At 40.7% G+C, this 22,846-nt stretch overlaps 1 long non-coding RNA gene across 1 annotated transcript; it reads left to right on the forward strand.

Annotated features, from left to right (window-relative positions):
• The first annotated feature begins 248 nt into the window (after positions 1-248).
• LOC125257624 lies at positions 249-1,165 on the forward strand. The gene is made up of 3 exons (XR_007182433.1): positions 249-530; positions 838-873; positions 1,061-1,165. It is a non-coding gene; the product is annotated as an uncharacterized LOC125257624 (long non-coding RNA).
• The last annotated feature ends 21,681 nt before the right edge of the window (positions 1,166-22,846 follow it).

Genomic DNA, 22,846 nt, shown 5'->3' on the forward strand with positions numbered 1-22,846 from the left:
ATCAATCTATTAATCATATAGAAACTTTATTAGTTGCTGATGCAGTAATCAATAATAATGGTTTAGTTCTTCAGGAGTCATACATTAACACATGATTATCTGTGGATTAGTTAAGCATGAATTAATGCATATTAGTGCACCCGTATTGTAAAGTGTTACCCAAATGTCTAGCAAGGTAGAAATCTGATAAAAATGTACAATAAAAAATGTGTGTATTGCTAAAGCCTTTGAGGCAAACAGGAAATATATTGACGCAAGTAAAAAAAGATGATAGACACAATGTTGCAATTGATGCATGCAGGTAACATGTTAATGCAAGTAGAAACCACATGTGTGTAAATGAAGAGATAAAGTGTATCAAAAGTGAATATAAAAACACTTAGAGCTCTCTGATATGTGTAGAAGATCTGTTGAAGAGAGAAAGAGCTTACAAGCAAGCAGCAAGCGGAAGCCAGCTAAAGACCACAACCCTCAGAAGATCAAAGACACATGTTTTTCAAATTCTGAACATATACTGAGTAGAGAAGAGGGTAAGCTTTAAAATGCACTGTAACAAATATCTGTAGTTTTCCAAGCATTATTACTGTAAAATGAACAAATGAACCTGTATACAGCTGTAAATCTGCAAAGCATCATGGTTAAATTTTAATGGTGGGTAAATTCTACAGTAAATTAATTTTTTGCTGTGAATCACAATAAATAAATTTTTAGCAGGGCTTTTTTCAGCAGCAGAAACTGAGGAGATTCCACAATTTCTTTAGGATTTGACTTTGCTCATATTTTGCAATGTTAGGTTAATTTACCAAGGCGTCCTCATGTAAATTTACTTGTGTTTAGGAGTGCGCCAGGAGAGAGATGCAGAGAGCGGCACTAGTAAGCCATATCATCACAAACATAACTGTTTGCTCATGTAAATTTGATAGATTTTTTTTTATCTGTCAATATTTGATAATGTCATTAGTTTGGTGGAGTAACATTGCTGGATAAAAGTAAACTGGAACTCTATGCACATGCATGAGTGTTAGCAAAGTGCGCTAGCCGTTTCTTCTTGTTTTTCTAGCTATGGCATAATGAATCAAATAACGAAGCAGGCTGAAGTAAAACGCAGCAACAGGTAAGGATTTTAAACAGCACAACATTTTTCAAAGGATCATGTTTTTCTGAGCTTCTCTGCCAGGCAAAATACAGCAGCTACATAGAATAGATGCTAGCTCATGCTTTATAGAGAAGAGAAATGAGCATTATAATATATGGTGACTGGTTCAACGAGTTTTTTTTTGGGAACTTGATCGATACAGAACTTCATTGATACAAAATGGATATGACAAACTATGTATGTACATCATTGTGTTGTGGCCAATCAATGTGTTGTCATGACCTCAAGTTCATATGTTTTCAAGGCCACAAGTTTAGTGTAAAATTATCTACATGACCATATTTACCAAGTGTATATAGTTACAAAGTAACTAGTAACTTGAGTAGTTTTTTCATTGGATACTTTAACTCTTACTCAAGTAACTATTATGTAGTAATTTGGAAATGTGATATTTCAAAAGAATTATTATTTTTGGTTTTCATTTAAGAGTTAAGCAACGAAATGTTTATTTCATAGTTAATGTTCCTATGCAGTTAGGTGAACTGAAAAAAAGAAGTCCTGCGTGACTTGCGTTAATATACACATTTGCACTACAGTGATGTGAAGATAAATAAATCCGGCTGCGTTGTTTGAATCAGCATAACGTCTCCAGTCTATTCCTTGCTCGAGGGACAAGTTATTACATAATGGCGACGAGGATTAAAGTTTTGGAGTTACTTCGCGGAGTTTATGAGGAAACTGGATTGTTTTCGTTGTTTGTTCACACAAAGTAATCGTCGTCCAGGCTTTAACAGCTATGGCTCTCGCGGTTGGGACACTCACTCCTTTCGACAGTAAGCTGCAGTCATGGGAGGAATATTGCGAGGTACTGTCTCATTTTTTTGATGCAAATGAGATTGAAGATGCTGCAAAGAAACGGGCTATTCTACTTAGTTCGGTTGGGAGTCAGACATATAGTCTGATGAGAAATTTGCTGAGCCCCGACAAACCTGGGGATAAAAGTTTCAGTGAGTTAGTGGACTTGTTGAAAAACCATTATAATCCCAAACCGAGCGAGATTGTGCAGCGATTTAAATTTAATTCTCGGAATAGACAGCCTAATGAGACTGTGGCAGATTATGTCGCGGTGCTTCGTGAACTCGCTCAACATTGCAATTACGGAGACAAGTTGAAAGAAATGCTTCGTGACAGACTTGTGTGTGGAATTGAGGCCGATGGAATACAGCGTCGGTTGTTGGCAGAACCTGAGCTGACTTTTGAAAAAGCGCTGAAGCTGGCGCAGGCCATAGAGACTGCAAATAAAGACGTGCTGGATTTACAGTTACAGACCAAGGCGTTCGCGGACGTGCACGCTAAACAGTCAACGCAGGTGGTGCTCAAGTTTGAAACAAGGAGCAAAGGGACGCATAAAGAGCCACGCGCACACTGCTACAGATGCGGTGATCACAAACAGCATGAATGTCGTTTTCTGCAAGAGCAGTGCTACAAGTGTGGTAAAAAAGGGCACATTAGGAAAATGTGTAGGGTTGGTTTGCCCTCCACCAAGTTTAAGCCTAAAGGGGGAGGAGGGAAATACAAGCAACGGCAGTCTAGCACAGAGAAACATGGATCAGCTCATCACATCAGCGATACACCGGAAACCAGTGCCAGTGATCGGCAGGAAGTCTTCACTATGTACAGTGTGGTGGAAACTAAAATTCCAAAAGTTTCTCCGATCACCTTGCTTTTAAAAGTGAATGACACCGAGGTAAATTTTGAAGTGGACACGGGCTGCAGTGTCACTATTATGTCGAACACGGAATATGTTAAGTTGTGGAATGTGGGTCAAGTCCCTGATTTGAAAGATTGTTCTCTTAACCTGAAAACTTATACTGGTGAGTCAGTAAAGATACTGGGGGCTACAGATGTGATCGTTCGTCATGGAAATCAGGTGAAAGAGCTTCCTGTGGTGGTGGTGTCCTCTGAAGGACCAAATCTTCTGGGACGTGGATGGATTAAAGAGTTAGACATATGCTGGAGTGCAGTGAATCAAGTGAACACAGAAACTATGACACTTCAGGAGGTGTTGACCAGGCATGAAGCTGTGTTTAAAGAGGGCTTAGGGACCTGGACAGTGCCCCCAGCGAAAATTCATGTTGACAAGGATGCAGTACCAAGGTACTATAAGCCCAGGCCGGTACCTTATGCATTGAAAAAAAAAGTGGAAGTGGAGTTAGAGCGGTTACTCAATGACAAAATTTTAGAACCTGTCAAATTTTCAGAGTGGGCGGCTCCAATTGTACCTGTCCTTAAACCAGATAATTCAGTGAGGATCTGTGGAGATTACAAGCTTATCGTTAATCAGGCATCCAAACTGGAACAGTACCCCATTCCCAAACTGGAGGACCTGTTGGAAAAGTTAGCAGGAGGTGAAAAGTACAGCAAGCTTGATCTCAGTCATGCTTATCAGCAAGTGATCTTGGATGAGGACTCTAAGAGATATGTAACGCTGAACACTCACAAGGGATTATTCACGGTCAATAGACTGCCTTTTGGTGTGGCTTCCAGTCCTGCCATTTTTCAACGAATCATGGAGGGCTTACTACAGGGTATTCCTTGGGTAGCGATATACCTAGATGACATTCTCATAACAGGCCGAAATGATCAGGAACATCTGCACACGCTCAGTGAGGTTCTGACACGGCTTATGGATGGCGGAATGAGGCTAAAAAGAGAAAAGTGTGCATTTATGCAGCGAGAGGCAGAGTTTTTGCGCCATAGAGTGGACTCTACAGGTCTTCGTCCACTTTTGAACAAGGTGGAAGCTCTTCAAAAAGCACCAGCTCCCCGAAATGTGACCGAATTGAAGGCATATTTGGGGTTGCTCAATTATTACCACAGGTTTCTGCCAAATTTGTCAACCTTGCTGGCCCCCTTACATAATCTCTTGAGAAAAAGTGTGAAATGGCATTGGAGTTGTGAACAGCGCGAGGCGTTTGAGAAATCCAAACAGCTCATTCAGTCTCCTGAGGTGCTGGTTCATTATGATACTCAAAAAGACCTCATCCTGGCCTGTGATGCGTCTCCTTATGGGGTGGGGGCTGTTTTGTCACATCGAATGGAGGATGGCCAAGAGAGACCCATCAGTTTCATGTCTAGAACTCTCACTCCATCAGAACGCAGTTATTCACAGCTTGACAAAGAGGGGCTCGCTGTTATTTTTGGAATTCAGCGTTTCCACAAATATCTGTTTGGAAGAAAGTTCACAATTTGCACAGATCACAAACCGCTGATATCCCTCTTGAGTGAAATGAGAGCTGTTCCACAATTTGTGTCACCGCGAATTCAGAGGTGGGCAGTTATGATGCAGGCTTATGAATATACTATTGTTTATAAGCCTGGGAAGGAGCACTCCAACGCTGATGCCTTGAGTAGGTGTCCTGTTTCCGATGTTTCTCCAGAAACCTGTTCAGAGGACCGAATATTAATGATGGAAGACATACCCTTGGTATCAGCCAAGAATGTGTGCACCTGGACTGGTAAGGATCCCATTCTGGCTCGCGTACGACAGGTGGTGCTGACGGGGGGGGGGGGCTTATCAAATGGACAGCCCTGAATTTAGACCCTTTGCAGCCAGACAAACAGAACTGAGTGTACAAGATGGTTGCATCTTGTGGGGTGCCCGAGTCATCATACCTCCACAGGGTCGCAAAGATGTCTTACAGCAATTGCATCAATGTCATCCTGGTATCTCTCGCATGAAAGCGCTGGCGAGGAGTTATTTCTGGTGGCCGAAGCTAGATGACGACATTGAGGCTTTGGCAAAAAGTTGTTCAACATGTCTGGAACACAGAAAAGCTCCCGCCACTGCACCACTTCATCCATGGGAGTGGCCAGAGAAACCGTGGGAAAGGATACACATAGATTATGCAGGTCCATTCCTTGGTCACATGTTTTTGATTCTCATTGATGCTCACTCGAAGTGGATGGACGTATATCCTGTTTCCACTACTTCATCTGGAACTACTATTGATTGCCTAAGAAAGAGTTTCAGCAATCATGGACTGCCAGAAATGTTAGTTTCTGACAATGCTGCCTACTTTGTGAGTACTGAGTTCAAGGACTTCATGAATAAAAATGGCATCAAACATGTCACTTCTGCCCCTTTTCATGCTTCATCCAACGGCTTGGCTGAACGAGCCGTTCAAACATTCAAAACTATGATGAAAAAGGCAGGAGAAGGCAGTGTTGCAACCAAAGTGGCGCGTGTACTGTTCAGCTACAGGATCACCCCACAGTCTACTACAGGGTTGAGTCCTGCAGAAATGCTGTTGGGACGTAAACTGCGTTCCACTCTTGATTTATTGCATCCAGATTTGCAACAGAAGGTGCGAGAAAAACAAATCAAACAAAAGCAGTATCATGACAACAAATGGCAAAGAAGATGTTTTCAAGTTGGTGATACAGTTTTGACACGGAACTTTAGTTATGGTCCCAAGTGGATTCCGGGGTTCATTACCAAAGTGACAGGCCCTCTCTCGTACCAGGTCATGCTCGGAGATGGTAAAACAGTGCGTAGACATGTGGATCAAATTCTCTCTCAGGATGTGGAAAGTTCAGAGTCAAGAGAGAATGTGTGTGGGGATGTTTCCTTGGACACCTCAGTGTGTAGTGGAACTGCCACTGTTTGTGGAGACACTGTGACAGAGCCCGTGAATTTGGGCTCTCAGAACCAACCAGAGACTGTTGAAAGGCAAAGTTCAATTCCAGAGGTCCGTAGGTCCCAAAGGACTGTTAAAAGGCCCAAACACTTAGAAGACTTTGTGTTGTAAAAAAAAAAAAAAGGAAGTTGTAAGCAGAAGCGTTATATATATATATATATATATATATGAAAAAAAAAAAAAAAAAAAATATATATATATATATATATATATATATATATATATATATATGGATGATGTTGTTATCTTTAAAGGGGGGAAAGAATGTAGTAATTTGGAAATGTGATATTTCAAAAGAATTATTATTTTTGGTTTTCATTTAAGAGTTAAGCAACGAAATGTTTATTTCATAGTTAATGTTCCTATGCAGTTAGGTGAACTGAAAAAAAGAAGTCCTGCGTGACTTGCGTTAATATACACATTTGCACTACAGTGATGTGAAGATAAATAAATCCGGCTGCGTTGTTTGAATCAGCATAACGTCTCCAGTCTATTCCTTGCTCGAGGGACAAGTTATTACATATTAAGATTATTATTACATGCTTTTCATTTGTTTCTATAGTAACTGTCATTAGTTCATTTGGTTTCAGCTGTGTTTGATTATTTAGTCTCCTTTGTATTAACTAGTTAAACTGTGCCTTGTCTCCATTCTCTGTTTGGTGTTACAGTTATGTTAAGGTGTGTCACTCTGCCTGTTAGTGGATTGTCTTGTCTTTGGGGGATTTATCAAACTTGGTATTGGATTTATATTCAATGCTGCAATAGTCTTTTAATGTAGCCATTATGTCATAAATGAAAATAAAAAGTGTTTAAATTTATAGTAAATTTATTAATGTTACAGCTTGGTTGTATGTATATGCACGAAGAGGAAGATAAAGGGTAGAACAGTCTTTTATAAATCCACAGGCAAGTAGATCCACAAACTGGCAAACACGAGACACAACCATAAACAGAACGATACCGGACAAGGATGAACTGAAAACACAAGACTTTAATACACTGACAAACGAGGTGGGTAATGGAACACAGCTGATATTGATGATGAAAGTGATCAGTAACTATGGTGACAAATTAGTGGCGGGAAATGTTGCAAAACAGGAATACAAACAGGGTGAAATGGTGACAATTAATAATCTCCCTTCATGACTATCCCATGTTGCTAAATTCATACAGGTTTGTTTATGCATTAAGATGATGTTTCCTCAACACAGGACATGGCCATGAAATTTTGGGATTGTCAGCTCAGCTCCCTAACTCCTGAACTTGTGAATCTGTATATGGTGTACATGAATCCTGGCACTTGTAAGAACAGTAAAAGACATTGGCTCACACACTGTGACACAGATGACTATTTCTGGCAACAACACAATGTCATTATTTTATAACTCAACTACTGGTATTCATGAACAGCAGCATTTTCTTGTTACATATACGTGCATCAATTCAGGGATGAAAATGTTAGTTGGATTGTGCTAATTACCTGTCTAGTGATTATGTGTGCTGAGTTGGCTCATGTGATCGAAGTTTCACTCTTCAGAACTTCCGTTAAAGGAGCATAGTGAGCATTGTTGCTCCCTGATTTTCATGGTGCATTGTGGGACTTTTTAGGAAGTGAATATTTCAGTGCACTGGGAGGAATCTGTCACTGAGACAGCCCTTAAAATGGCTGACTCCCTGATCAGTGCTGACTACTGAACTAGGGAGCTGATTGAGGCCCACTCATTATCATGTCCACACTAGTTAATATGGTCAACATAGTAATTTCTGTCAGGACCACTATCGTCAAATATGATAGATAATGCATAGAGTTTGTATTGGCGGTATGGTTCTGTTCTGGGCAAGAACTCCCTGTGCATCCATGCAGCCTAGCATGGATAAGAGCAGGGAGAGCAGCAATAAACCCCCCAGGGTAAACAGAACAGGACCAACATGCAGATATCATTAAATGTCATGATTTAACATACACATTTTTCGAGAATTAGTCTGATTCAGGGGAATAATAAGCCAATCCTGACTGAAGAGAGGAGGAGCTGGGGATGGAGGAGGGTAATTTGTAGGGGTGTAACGATACATCGATATAGATCGATACATCGATCTAATGTCTAACGATCCGATGCATCGATGCAATGCGTAAAAAATCAATACCTGTGGGCTATTTATAGAGGCATCTTTGTTTTAACACTCTCCACATTTTCACACAATATCAGTCTATGCATTATCGCCAACGCGTGCATTCTCGTTTAAACTAACTTTCAGAACTTGTGAAAGACACTCGGGACAGTAGATGGAACTGTCACTGGCTGATCGGGACAGTGCTGAATCTTCACGAAAGTTTATAATTTGCTTGTGTTTAAAGCCTTGCAAAAAGCAGTGCGCACACATCTCAAACAGTGTCCGTTAGATCACAACACTGGAGAATAGAGTGCTATGAATCGTTCTTCACACACACACTAACTGAAATTAAAACTGTTAAAAGAATATGGTCAATAAACTGCCGCATAGAGCGCCGCGCGCTGTTACTCTGTGTTGCTTCAAGCACATCATTCTGCACACGGGATGCGCATACGTGCTTTGTGCCGCTCTGTATTGGAGCATTTATAATAAATTTGCACAATGAAAGAATATTAATAGCCTGGCTTGTTTTGTCCTACCTATAATATGTTGTTGCTTCATTAAAAACCTGCGCTATACATTTAAAATAAATGTCTTTAAATGTATTTAAATGTCTTTAAATTTAAATTATGTGTGTGTGTGTAGCCTATGTATTCCTTGTTTATCAGTTTTTTGACATTACACATTTTAGCACAGAACTAAAATACTTTCTTGACTGTTGTCATGTCATAAGCTGTCATTAGATTACTGTGTGAATTTTTTTATTTGTGGATGACCCAATCAGGGTTCAGGATGTGAAATTTTGAAATAAATGTTTGTTATATATTTTGGTTGCAGTGAGTTAATAAAAATGTAACTGGTTGTGTAAAATAGGCTCAAAATATCGAAATATTAATCGAATCGAATCGTATCGTAATCGTATCGCAGAACTTTTTGAGGTATCGGAAAATATCGAATCGCTGGCTATGAGAATCGATATTGTATCGAATCGTGATGAACTGTCCGATTTACACCCCTAGTAATTTGCTCCTGAGAAATGCAATAGCTGCTGATAATACTGAGGAGCTTATTTATAGATGCCGTAATAGGCGTCGTATTCCTATAGGTAGACGCAAGTCACCTGGGAGTCAGCTGATGCAAGCTTGACTGACGTGACCTGCCAGAACTGACGCTAACGCTAGATATTAATGTTGACTGGATTGTTTAATTTAGCCCAGACCAACTTGTATACATTGTCATCAAGCCACCAGTCTTGCCTTTAGTCGTCTACATTAATGACTAATTTCTTCCACTGCAGGAAACGACTCCAGCCCAGAAGGAAGTTTCCCATTCAGGAATAAAGTTGTTATTAAGGATTTTGACGCTTAAAATTATATAGTTTTTGAATTATATTTACTTTTCTGTTTCATTCATTACCAATTGTATCTGGACATTTTAATTCAACTTCAACAAAGATGATGGAATTTAGGAGTTTAGGAGTGTTGTATACCAAATAATAAAAATGTATAGCCTATAAATGTGTATATAATGTAAAATATTTTATGCATTATTATGTATTTTCACATTTAAAATGTTTAAAATAAAATGTCATTTTGTGACAAAAATCATGTCTTCATTTTACAGTACACAATTAAAGCAGTTTACAGTAATATTATGTTTGCTGTGATAAAAAAAATACAGCAGTAATAATAGAACACTGTGAAATGTACGGTAACTTGCTGGCAGCAATTAGCAAGTTGCTGTGTTCTATTCCACAGTATGCTTACTGTAAATGTAATCACAGTAACTATTTTATATACAGTAATTTTACTGTAATAATAAACACAGTAACAAAATAGTAACTGTAAATCGAATCACAGTAATTTACTGTTTATTATTACAGTAAAATTACTGTATAATAATAAACACAGTAACAAAATAGTTACTGTGATTACATTTACAGTAAGCATACTGTGGAATAGAACACAGCAACTTGCTAATTGCTGCCAGCAAGATACCGTACATTTCACAGTGTTCTTCTTACAGTGTGTATTTATCTGGCCCATGGAACTTCCAGCTTAGCTGGCATAGAGTGGTGTATTTAGCTTTTGCCTTTACAACAATAAACAGACTGAGACAATACTATCAGAGTTTGAGGGCAGTCCTCTTTATTATTTCTTGCAGAGTGAGAATCCATTTGGGGGTATCAGAAGTTGACTGCCTGGAAAAAGATAGATTTTTATAAAGATATCCTGACGGACTTTACAAAGTCAGTCAAGGTTGCCAACCAGTCACAACAGAGTGGGCCGTGGGAGTGCATTAGCAGGCATAGCTGTCCTCTGAGGGCGAAGAGCCAGCTGTGGTGCACTGAACGGGAGGCTAACCCACCCCACCCAGGTAGGCTTGGTTGATATCTGAACCGTAGGCCTAGGAGGTACGGTAGTGATCAGAAGTAGACCCTGAGATAATATAATCTAAGAAGATAATATTATATGCCTACCTGACTCCTCCTGAATCTATAAAGGCAAACCTTTTACAGGAGTTGAGTAATATGAATAAAGGAAGTGGCTTGTGACCAAGATAGAGTTAGGTGCAGAGGTGGGTAGAGTATCCAAGAGTATTGTACTCAAGTAAAAGTTCAAGTACTTACTCAAAGTAATATTTACTCAAAGTAAAAGTGAAAATAATAATCTTAATAGTTACTTGAGTAAGAGTTAAAGTATCCAATGAAAAAACTACTCAACTACCGGTTAAAAGTTTTGTCTGCTCACCAAGGCTGCATTTATTTAATTAAAAATATAGTAAAAACAGTAATATTGTGAAATATTATTACAATTTAAAATAACTGTTTTCTGTTTGAATATATTTTATAATTGTCACATTTTCAGGGTGTGACACTGGCTCTTTCTGTTGTCTGTCTTGTCCTGTCATTTTTCGGCAGCTCGTGATTGGAGTATCTGCGCTACGGTGCTTAATCACGAGCTGATTTCCCACACCTGTCGCTCGTTCCCTCTACCCTTTATATGTCCAGCTGTGTCTATCCCTTGTTGTCAGTTGATCACTTCATGTCGCGTGGATGTTTCATGTCTGCATTGTGTTTCTGCTCTGTGTCTCACCTGTTTTAATCTTGTGTTCAGGAATCTTAGACGAGGAACCTGCTTTCTCTGTGGTCTCTCCAGCCACTGTCTGCTGTGTGTGCACAGTTTATACGAGAGCCACCTGTTTATTTTGACTGTCTTTTGTGTGTCAGGTTTCATCCTGAATAAACTTTTTGTTCACCGCAACTTGAGTCCTCCTTTCATCTACCTCACGACAGAATCAACTGACCACGATGGACTCAGCGGACGAACTGGAATTACGACGAGCTATTGCTCAACAGGGCATTCTGTTGGGACGGCAGCAGGAGGAGTTGTCAGCGTCTCATCGTGCCATGACGGAGATGTCACGCCAACTAGCCAAGGTTACCCAGCGGCTCGAACTGCTTCAGCCCCATCCTCACGTGGTCCCCACTACACCAGGTTTACCTGACACTGAGGTGGTGATCCCCCGCCAATCTGAACCCCGCCTTAACCCACCAGCTCCATATTCTGGTGAGCCCAACTCATGTTGCTCATTTCTATCTCAGTGCTCATTGACTTTTTCACTACAGCCTACCTGCTTCTTGACGGAGAAGTCTAAGGTAGCCTTCGTCATCATGCACCTGGTCGGGCTTGCAAGAGAGTGGGGAACAGCTATGTGGGACAATGAGCACGATTGCTGCAGTTAATATGAGGCTTTCTCAGCGGAGCTTCGCAAGGTATTTGACCGTTCGTCACTGGGCACCGAGGCGGCACGGGCATTGTCGCTGTTACAACAGGGGACTCGATCCGTGTCGGAATATTCGATCGAGTTCCGTACACTCGCAGCATCCTGTGGGTGGAATTTGAAAGCACAGTGGGACCATTTTCTCCATGGCTTAGCTGAATACATTAAGGATGAGATTTACTCGCTGGAATTACCCCCTATGCTTGACGGACTGGTGGACCTTGCTATCCGGGTTGACAACCGGATTTCCATTCGTTCTCAGCATCGAAGGGCGGAGTTCCCTCACAGATCCGTCAGCAACGCACAGAACACGGGAGTGTTTACTTCGCAGCAGTCCGGTTTCTCTGAGGAGGAACCCATGCAGATCGGGAGAGCTCATCTGACTGTCGCGGAGCGGCACCATCGCCTCGCCAATAACTTGTGTCTCTACTGCGGGGAGGCGGGGCACATGGCTGCGGCTTGTCCCTTAAAGGGGCGACGCTCTTCCGTCAGAGGAAGACGCACGGTGAGCGTTACTAACACACTACTGCCGTCTGGTGGTCGATCCACACTCCCGGCCTTACTGCAGGTCGGGGGGGCGGTCCATCGAGTGGCGGCTTTAATTGATTCTGGGGAAGAGGGTGATTTCATGGATATTGGACTGGCTGAGCACTTGGGCATTTCACGTTCCCTCTTGGCGGAGCCAATTTCAGCCAGAACACTTTGTGGTACCCCCCTCACAAGAATTACCTATTCCACAAGGCTTGTTAGCCTCACCATTTCTGGGAATCATGCTGAGGAGATTCGTTTCCTATTGATTCATTCCCCTTCTGCTCCAGTGGTTTTGGGGCACACTTGGCTGGTTAAGCACAACCCACACATCGACTGGGCTCTTAATTCCATATTGGCATGGAGCCCATTCTGTTTGTCTCAGTGTTTGGTGTCTGCTTCTTCTCCTTTAATGTCTGTTTCTGTGTTACAGGAGGAACCGGTGAGCCTGGCGGGTGTACCAGAGGCTTACCATGATTTGAGAGCGGTGTTCAGTAAGTCCCAAGCTTCATCTCTTCCTCCGCACCGCCCGTACGACTATGCAATAGAATTATTACCTGGCACTTCTCCACCCAAGGGGCGCCTTTATTCGCTCTCCAGTCCTGAGAGGGAGGCCATGGAGAGATACATCAGCGATTCTCTATTAGCCGGTATAATACGTCCTTCTTCCTCTCCGGCTGAGGCGGGGTTCTTCTTCGTGGGGAAGAAAGATGGTTCTTTGCGTCCCTGTATAGATTATCGGGGGCTGAATGACATCACGGTAAAGAATAGCCACCATTTGCCGTTGATGTCTTCAGCATTCAAACTCTTGCAGGGAGCAACTATCTTTACGAAGTTGGACTTACGCAATGCTTACCACCTAGTTCGGATTAGGAAGGGGGACGAGTGGAAGACCGCTTTTAATACCCCTACTGGTCACTTTGAATATTTGGTCATGCCCTTTGGACTCTAAAACTCCCCAGCGGTCTTCCAGGCCCTCGTCAATGACGTGCTCAGAGACATGGTCGACCGGTTTGTATTTGTTTACCTCAACGACATCCTAATCTTCTCCCAGAACGAGCGCGACCATGTTCAGCACGTCAGGCGAGTGTAACAGCGGCTACTCGAGAATCGTTTATTCGCTAAGGTGGAGAAGTGCGAGTTTCACGCACAGTCGGTTCCGTTCTTGGGTTTCGTTCTGTCGCCTGAAGGCATCCGGATGGATCCCGGGAAGGTAAAGGCAGTTGCTGATTGGCCCACCCTAGATAATCGTAAGGCGGTCCAGCGATTTCTGGGGTTCGCCAATTTTTACCGATGATTCATTCGGAACTTTAGCCAGGTCGCCCTACCACTGACGAATCTCACTTCCACACGAATTCGTTTCTGTTGGTCAACGCAGGCTCAGAGGGCGTTTGGAAAAACTAAAGAGACGCTTTGTTTCGGCCCCGATTCAAACTAACCCCGACCCGTCTCGTCAATTCATTGTGGAGGTGGATGCGTCAGAGGTAGGAGTGGGAGCGATTTTGTCTCAGAAGTCACCTTCGGACGACAGAGTACACCCATGCGCATTCTTTTCTCATCGTCTTACTCCTTCAGAACGGAATTATGACATCGGGAATAGAGAGTTACTGGCAGTTAAGTTGGCATTGGAGGAGTGGCGTCACTGGTTAGAGGGCGCAGGGGTTCCATTCTTAGTTTGGACCGACCACAAGAACTTAGAATATATTCGATCCGCAAAGAGGCTAAATTCTCGGCAGGCTCACTGGGCATTATTCTTCGGCCGGTTTAGGTTTAACATCTCCTATCGACCAGGTAGTAAGAACGGTAAGCCTGATGCGCTCTCACGGATTTTTGAGGCTGAGGCTAGTCCCACTTCCCCGGTGACCATCGTGGCCCCCAGCCAGGTGGTTGCAGCGGTTACTTGGGGAGTGGAGTCTAGAGTCCGTGAGGCATTACACGAAGTCACGATTCCTGCAGGGTGCCCAGTGGGTCTGCTGTTCGTGCCGGAGTCGGTCCGAACTGCCATTCTTCAGTGGGGTCACTCATCCAGTCTAGCTTGCCACCCGGGAGCATCTCGAACATGTGCGTTAATCAAGCAGCGGTTCTGGTGGCCCTCACTGGCGCGGGATACTCGGGAATTCGTATCGGCCTGTCCGGCGTGTGCGGTGGGTAAGGGCTCTAATCGACCTTCGGCAGGGCTACTCCGACCGCTGTCAATCCCTTCGAGACCCTGGTCACACATAGCCATGGACTTTGTCACGGGTCTACCCCCATCTAGTGGCAATACTGTGGTTCTGACCGTGGTGGACAGGTTCTCGAAGGCGGTTCATTTTATTCCCCTCCCCAAATATGGAAGTAATTTAATGCCAAATGTTTTCGAAATAAAAAGCTTGTTGAATTGCACTAATTGAAAAAAAAATATGCATTACATTAGCTGTGCTTGCATTTTGATGCATTTTATTTTTAAGGCTTGAATTTTTATGGGCGAAATTCAACATGGTTGTATATTTAAGCTGTGAATATTTCAATTAAAAATATTTCACACACATTTTCATTATTAAAAATTCAATAATTTATTTTCACCTTTCAGATTTCACTTCAAAATATTCATTCTGTTTAAAAAATACAACCTATAAAATTCGACTAGCAATTTTCAGTCCATTTTATTTCGCTTTACAAATTCGCTCCACAAATTCAGTGGTTAAAATTCGACAGAAAATTCAACATTTCACATCCGGGAACTGCAGGAAAAGCAGTAGAGTGCCGATGCATGATCTCTATCTGCTGTTAGACTTCTTCACCAGCAGGTGTCGCTAGCGGCTGTTTAAGACCAGATCACGGCTAGTAAGTCATCATTCATTCATAAAAACGGATTTACAGCAATGGAGCAAGCGGTAAGTGAATGTGTGATGATTATCAGGGCCAGTATAAATGCAGAAAAGCTGATAAAGACACAAAAGCTGCATTTGTGATTAATTCAGTGTCTTTATGGTTACCTGTGTAGGCTACATAAGCAGCTTTCTCTCCAGTGAACGAGATTATAACGTTATTCCCCGATGCTGGTGTACAGATCAAGTGTTAAATCTTAGGTAGACATATATTTCTCTCTGTTGTTTAGTTTCCTCAACTTTATATAGCGGCGCTGTGTTGTAATACTAGGGTTTCCCCTCATCCGTCATGGATTCAGCTGCCATCAGGACATAATAAAAGCTTAAAAGAGCTTAATGGACTCGTACAGTGATATAAAACACCAAACTCGCACCTCATTTGTGATGTAGGTTATACTATATAGGTTCCAAGAAAGCAGATACTCGCATAAAGTTGTTTGACGCTGAACGCTTGATATTCGCAAATTTAGGGACCGTCTCTAAAGTTACAACATTGGTATTCATGTTTCTACCTTCAATAGCGTTTAAAGAGAATGATTTACAGTCACAAAACCAACTGTAAAGTGTTCATCTAGGTCTCAGGTATAATGCAAACCTTTTAGATTTTTGATGTTTATTAAAATAAAATGTAACACTTTATATTAACTAGTTAATATGATCTAACAATGAACTGCACTTCTACAGCACTTATTAATCTTTGTTAATGATATTAATTCCAGCATTTACTAATACATTATTAAAATAAAGAGTTGTATTTGTTAACATTAGTTAATGCACTGTGAACTAACATGAACGATGAACTGCTGCATTAGTAACAAATGTATTGCTCATGGATAGTTCACGTTAGTTAATACATTATCAACCTTATTGTAAAGTGTTTCCAAATAAACTGTCAAATAATATGTAAATATTGCTATGTATTTCACTACTGTATGGGATCATACAAAAAATGCCATAATTTAAATCTCAATAGCATGTGATGAGTATGATTTACAGTCACAAAACCAGCTGTAAACAGGGTTCCTACGCGGTTTGGAAAAGTATGGAAAAGTATGGAATTTGATTTGAGTAATTTCCAGGTCTGGAAAAGTATGGAAAAAAGAAATCAGAGTATGGAAAATATTTGTGTTTCCAGACTATTGTCTTTATTCAGTTTTCTAATTTATTATACCTGCAAACTAGACACTTTACAGCGAAATTAGCTCTTTTTGAATCAAAATACATAATTTATGTGAATCGTGTAGATCCGAAGAGGTTTTTTTTCAGGGCGAGTGCGTGTCTCAGGATTCTCACAAGAATCGAAAATGGGCTACTTTCCCATAGACTGGAGTGAGTCGTGATCTTTCTTGGTGGTCTATGGCATGATAGATCGCTGTAGCTCTCGTGAACCAACCATCTCTTCCACTTTAGTTTAGCACAAAATAAACATGATTGAACATCCGAAGGTATGTTGAAAGATAAAGTACAACTTACTGAAATCTGTATCACATGCAATCGATCAATCGTTGTTTCAACTGCAGAAAGGCATCAATAAAACAGCATGTAAAAATATCACATTTAGCCTACCTCAGAAAAGCCATTCAATGTCCAAAAACTCATTATTCAGCTACAAAAATGAACTTCAAGAGGAGCATTTTGCTAAATATATGCACTATAGGCTATTGCATATTCATTGTATTTGTACTTAACATGTGCTTCGATATTAAATGTATAAATCTGTTTCATGACAGCCACCATTTAAATGTTTAGGCCTAAATAAAAAAAAAAAAGAGTAGAAAAATAATTGTCATTAAAAAGTTATATAAACTTCCTTATGTGTAATTTAGCCTATATGAAAGTAGCTTGCAAATCAGTTTTAANCATATGTTGTTTGGCATACCAATAAACCAGGATACGTATGATGCATCCAGGCACACCCCTAAGCTTAAGTTTGGTAAAAAGCTTATGGTGATTTACCCTGTCAAATGCCTTGGAGGCATCAATAAACCCTAGAAATATTGTAGAACCCTGCCTTCTGTAGGATTCAACAGCTTCTTTCAAGGCATAGATACATAGATCTGTACTGTGCTTGGCCTTAAAACCAAATTGATTTTCTGTAGTGTAAATGAACTCACTCAGTCTATCTAGCAGCAACTTTTCTAACACCTTAGAAAAAATGCTAGCTAAAGCGATGGGTCTATAGTTGTCCAAACTCCCTATTTTACCTGCCTTATCCTTAATGACTGGCACTAATGTGACTGTCAACATGGTATCTGGCAGTGTGCCATGTGTCATCAGCCCTGTGAGGCAGATGGACAATAGAACTGCTACCCTGGGGCTGGCTAACTTAAGGTGCTCCGCAGTGATGTTATCCTTGCCACTAGCTTTGTTATCAGCTAGTTGCTCTATAACATAATAAACCTCACTGGGAGTAAAATGAATCACTTCCTCCTTTAACTTGCCCACACAATAAGGTTCACTTTTAATACAATTAAATAAAGCTGCGTAATGCAGCCTCCACTGCTCTGCAATATTGTCTCCACCAGACACCCCTTCAATGTGGCATGGCAGTACTGCTTTGGCCCTATTTGTAGCTTTTACCTCTTTCCAGAACTCAGTGACATTGTTACCAAGCAAGTTTTCAGCCATAGAATGAGCTCTTAAGGCTTGCTCATGCTTCTCAACAAAACGCACTGCATATTTGTATCTAGCATTTGTAAGTTTCTTATGCTCTAATTCTGGCCCCTGTCTGGGTCTACCAGCTATAACCCAGGCTCTATGAGCTGTCTTAGCGGCTTCTTGATGGAATATATTAGTACTTGTAGATTAATCCCCAGCAGAAGTCACACAGGAACGTAGTTTTAAGAAGAGAAGGGCCTAGACGTGATTACTAAATACAAAACTTTATTTCAACAATCAAACACTGATTTAAAAATCACTAAAAGACTGTAAGACCCCTACTACAAACATGAAGCAGAGAAAACATAGAAAAGGAGACCGAGGCTTACCAATGGCAGAAAATCGTTTGGAAGGAGGTCTGGAAATTTGAGTTTGGAAAAGTATGGAATTTTGAAATGGAAAATGTGTAGGAACCCTGTGTAAAGTGTTCATAGGTGTCAGGTCGAACAGTGATGCGCCCTACTCTCTCTCTCTCTCTCACACACACACATATTCAAACACAACTTAAAATACTTTTTACTTTTTTTTTACACATTCATCACACAATTTGTTCTACTTTGTTAATTTTATTTTTCCTGCTCATATGCTTTAGCACAACGTAAAATTTGTATAAGCAGGATAATATATGAGCAGGAAAATAAAAATGAACCAAGTAGAACGAACTGTGTGATGAATGTCTAAAAAAATAAATAAATAAAAAAAAGGATATGTGTATGTAGGCTACTTTGAGTGGGGTGTGTTTGAATATGTATGTGTATGTGCGTTTACAAGAGTTTGTGTGAGTTCAGGTGTGTGTTATCCTTAATGTGTTGAGTGTTCTAAATGGAAGAACCTGTACAAGTATGTGAGCCTTGAACTGTAGATCTGTCACCTTGCCAAAGATCCTTCCCAGAGTATTTGGGTCCTGTTTTCATTGTAATGTTTTTCAGATCCAAATAAAAGTAATCATGTGTGTGTGTGAGAGAGAGAGAGAGAGAGAGAGAGAGAGAGTAGGGCACATCACTGTTCGACCTGAGACCTAGATGAATACTTTACAGTTGGTTTTGTGACTGTAAATCATTCTCTTTAAACGCTATTGAAGGTAGAAACGTGAATACCAATGTTGTAACTTTAGAGACGGTCCCTAAATTTGCGAATATCAAACGTTCAGCGTCAAAACAATTTTATGCGAGTATCTGCTTTCTTGGAACCTATATAGTATAACCTACATCACAAATGAGGTGCGAGTTTGGTGTTTTATATCACTGTACGAGTCCATTAAGCTCTTTTAAGCTTTTTATATGTCCTGATGGCAGGGGAATCCATGACGGATGAGGGAAACCCTAGTATTACAACACAGCGCCGCTATATAAAGTTCAGGAAACTAAACAACAGAGAGAAATATATGTCTATCTCAGATTTAACATTTGATCTGTACACCAGCATCGGGGAATAACGTTATAATCTCGTTCACGGGAGAGAAAGCTGCTTATGTAGCCTACACAGGTAACCATAAAGACTTTTGTGTCTTTATCAGCTTTTCTGCATTTATACTGGCCCTGATAATCATCACACATTCACTTACCGCTTGCTCCATTGCTGTAAATCCGTTTTTATGAATGAATGATGACTTACTAGCCGTTGCTCTGGTCTTAAACAGCCGCTAGCGGCACCTGCTTGTGAAGAAGACTAACAGCAGATAGAGATCATGCATCGGCACTCTACTGCTTTTCCTGCAGTTCCCGGATGTGAAATGTTGAATTTTCTGTCGAATTTTAACCACTGAATTTGTGGAAGCGAATTTGTAAAGCGAAATAAAATGGACTGAAAATTGCTAGTCGAATTTTATAGGTTGTATTTTTAAAAAGAATGAATATTTTGGAAGTGAAATCTGAAAGGTGAAAATAAATTATTGAATTTTTAATAATGAAAATATGTGTGAAATATTTTTAATTGAAATATTCACAGCTTAAATATACAACCATGTTGAATTTCAGCCCATAAAAACTCAAGCCTTAAAATACAATGTATCAAAATGCAAGCACAGCTAATGTAATACATATTTTTTTTCAATTAGTGCAATTCAACAAGCTTTTTATTTCAAAAACATTTGGCATTAAATTACTTCCATACCAAAATTACCTTCAGCGAGGGAGACAGCGGTCATTGTCTTAGATCACGTTTTTCGCATTCATGGCCTCCCGTTAGACGTGGTTTCTGACAGGGGTCCCCAGTTTGTGTCAAGGTTTTGGACAGAATTCTGTCGACAGCTGGGGGCGACGGCGAGCCTATCCTCCAGTTATCACCCGCAGACGAACGGGCAGGGTGAGCGAGCCAACCAGGACTTAGAGAGAGTCCTGCGCTGTGTGGCATCGGCAGAGCCGTCAACTTGGAGTTCCAGGTTAACCATGGTCGAGTATGCTCATAACTCACTCCCGGTCTCATCTATGGGAGGAACAAGGCATCGCGGACCTTCACCGTTCTAAGCCCCCGCTTTACGTGTGTGGTCAAAAGGTTTGGCTGTCTCCCCAGGACATTCCCCTCAAACTTCCCGCACGTAAACTGGGACCCAAAATCTCTTTCACCAGCTCTTTCTGTTGTCTGTCTTGTCCTGTCATTTTTCGGCAGCTCATGATTGGAGTATCTGCGCTATGATGCTTAACTCCCTGAGGTCTGAAAACGCGTCGTCGCGTTTTGTAGGATTTTTTTCATATTGCAGCAAAACAGACTTAAATTACTCCGTCATTTCTTGTCATAGAGACATAAGTAATATATCAATTGAAACTATAGAATGTCTTCTTTTATTTGTGTACACTCAGAGTAAAACACAATGTTGTGCTTTTTGTAAAATAAAGAAAACTAACATGATGCGTGATCTCTCGTCTCCCTCTGAACGAAGTCCAATCTGATAGTTCTCAGAAAATGAACTGTAACTTATGAATACTAATGACAAAAAAAATGACACTTACGTCTAAAGAAACGTTGAAATGTCGCATACTGTGTTTCTTGACAAAAAGTGTCTTACAAAATTTAAATCTCTCTATTGTTTTATATGAAAGAGTAGTCAGCATAATTTTTACATAATTCTGAAGCAAAAACTCTAGTCTACAATCCCCAATAACCAGAAGTCTTGTGAACACAGATTTAATATACTTTTTTTGGCCTTATTTCAGTGACTTAAGTTTTTTGTTTTTTCAATAACCACGCATAAACATTATTCCTTCAAAAACACAAACATGTACATACATGTTCCTCACATATTATTGTAGCCTAGTTTGTGCTGAATACAGTGTAATGACACTTTTGTCATTAATATGTTTATGAACAACTGAAAAAAGCACAAATGTCAGAGCATGTCAAAACTTCTCCAAGCCCCAAATCAGCCTCAGACTCCCGAGGGTTAATCACGAGCTGATTTCCCACACCTGTCGCTCGTTCCCTCTACCCTTTATATGTCCAGCTGTGTCTATCCCATGTTGTCAGTTGATCACTTCATGTCGCGTGGATGTTTCATGTCTGCATTGTGTTTCTGCTCTGTGTCTCACCTGTTTTAATCTTGTGTTCAGGAATCTTAGACGGGAACCTGCTTTCTCGGTGGTCTCTCCAGCCACTGTCTGCTGTGTGTGCACAGTTTATACAAGAGCCACCAAACAATTTCCTCAAACTGTCACCTGTTTATTTTGAGTTTATTTTGTCTTTTGTGTGTCAGGTTTCATCCTGAATAAACTTTTTGTTCACCGCAACTTGAGTCCTCCTTTCATCTACCTCACGACAATAATGTAATGTATTCTTGTGATCAAAGCTGAATTTTCAGCATCGTTACTCCAGTCTTCAGTGTCACATGATCCTTAAGAAATCATTCTAATATGATGATTTGCTGCTCAAGAAACATTTATTATTATTATCAATGTTGAAAACAGTTGTATACTTTTTTTTTTCAGGATTCCTTGATGAATAGAAAGTTCAAAAGAACAGCATTTATTTGAAATACAAAGCTACCGTTCAAATGTTTGGGGTCAGTAAGAATTTATATTTTATAAGAAATTAAAGAAATTAATACTTTTATTCAGCAAGGATAAATTAAATCGATCAAAAGTGACAGTAAAGACATTTATAATGTTACAAAAGATATTTCAAATAATGGTGTAGTGAACAGCACATTCCAGGGCCCAGTTTAAGGCCTGGCCCCCTCTCTGTCCGCAATAGCGGACAAAGGTTTGCTACATTTTGATTGGATCTTGGTGGACTAACACAAACAAATTGTCCAACGCCATCAGATAAAGATGTAAGGACAACATCCAGACACCTCTTAGAGGGCAAGAAGAAGACCTCTTGTACCAGGAAGGACAGGACTTCTCATTGGTCCACATGCAGTTTCTCATCTAGAGACTACTTCCTAATGTTGGCACGAGACTGCCATAAAAATTCCTCAGCAGCAGTGGGTGAAACAAAGAGAAATCGCAGTGATCCATCCAAATCCATTCATAACTATGTTTGAAAACCTTAGAACTGATGCAAACTACACATCCATTTCATACTTATTCACAGAAATAAGTATACTCAGTGACAGCCATTTGTAGTGCAACCTCTGATACAAATTCAGCTGTTAATGTACAATTGAATGACAGTTCAATCTTTTTCCATCATGTTTAGTCTCTATTTGTTTAGAATATTGCCAAATGTATTCTGGTGGTGGTTTGGAAAGTGAGAAATGCATTGGTAAACTTTAAAGACACTGTAAAGACTTCCAACTTTGTGCTTTATGCAAATTAGTTCCACAGGGGAGAGAAGGGTGGGCCAAACTTTGTGTGTCCCCTCTGATGCCAGCGGCCAATCACAGCACTCGAATGGAGAAGCGCCAAATTGCAATCTCCTCCTCATCGGAGTGAGAGATTAACAGATATATACCGTTCTGAGTCCCGGCTTGCAAAGCTGAGATTCTAACAGATACAACCCTGTTCTGAGTTTGTCCTGTACGGGCATAGACATTGACAGATACATTCTCGTTCTGAGCCTCTGGTTCATCCAGAGAGACAACAACAGATCCCATGATCTGAGTCTACAGCTTGTGAGGCAGCAACCGAGACGACCACGTTCTGAGCCTCCAGCCTTTCCGTCCAGCG

This window comes from Megalobrama amblycephala, linkage group LG22 (assembly GCF_018812025.1).
Source record: "Megalobrama amblycephala isolate DHTTF-2021 linkage group LG22, ASM1881202v1, whole genome shotgun sequence".
Lineage (NCBI taxonomy): Eukaryota > Metazoa > Chordata > Actinopteri > Cypriniformes > Xenocyprididae > Megalobrama > Megalobrama amblycephala.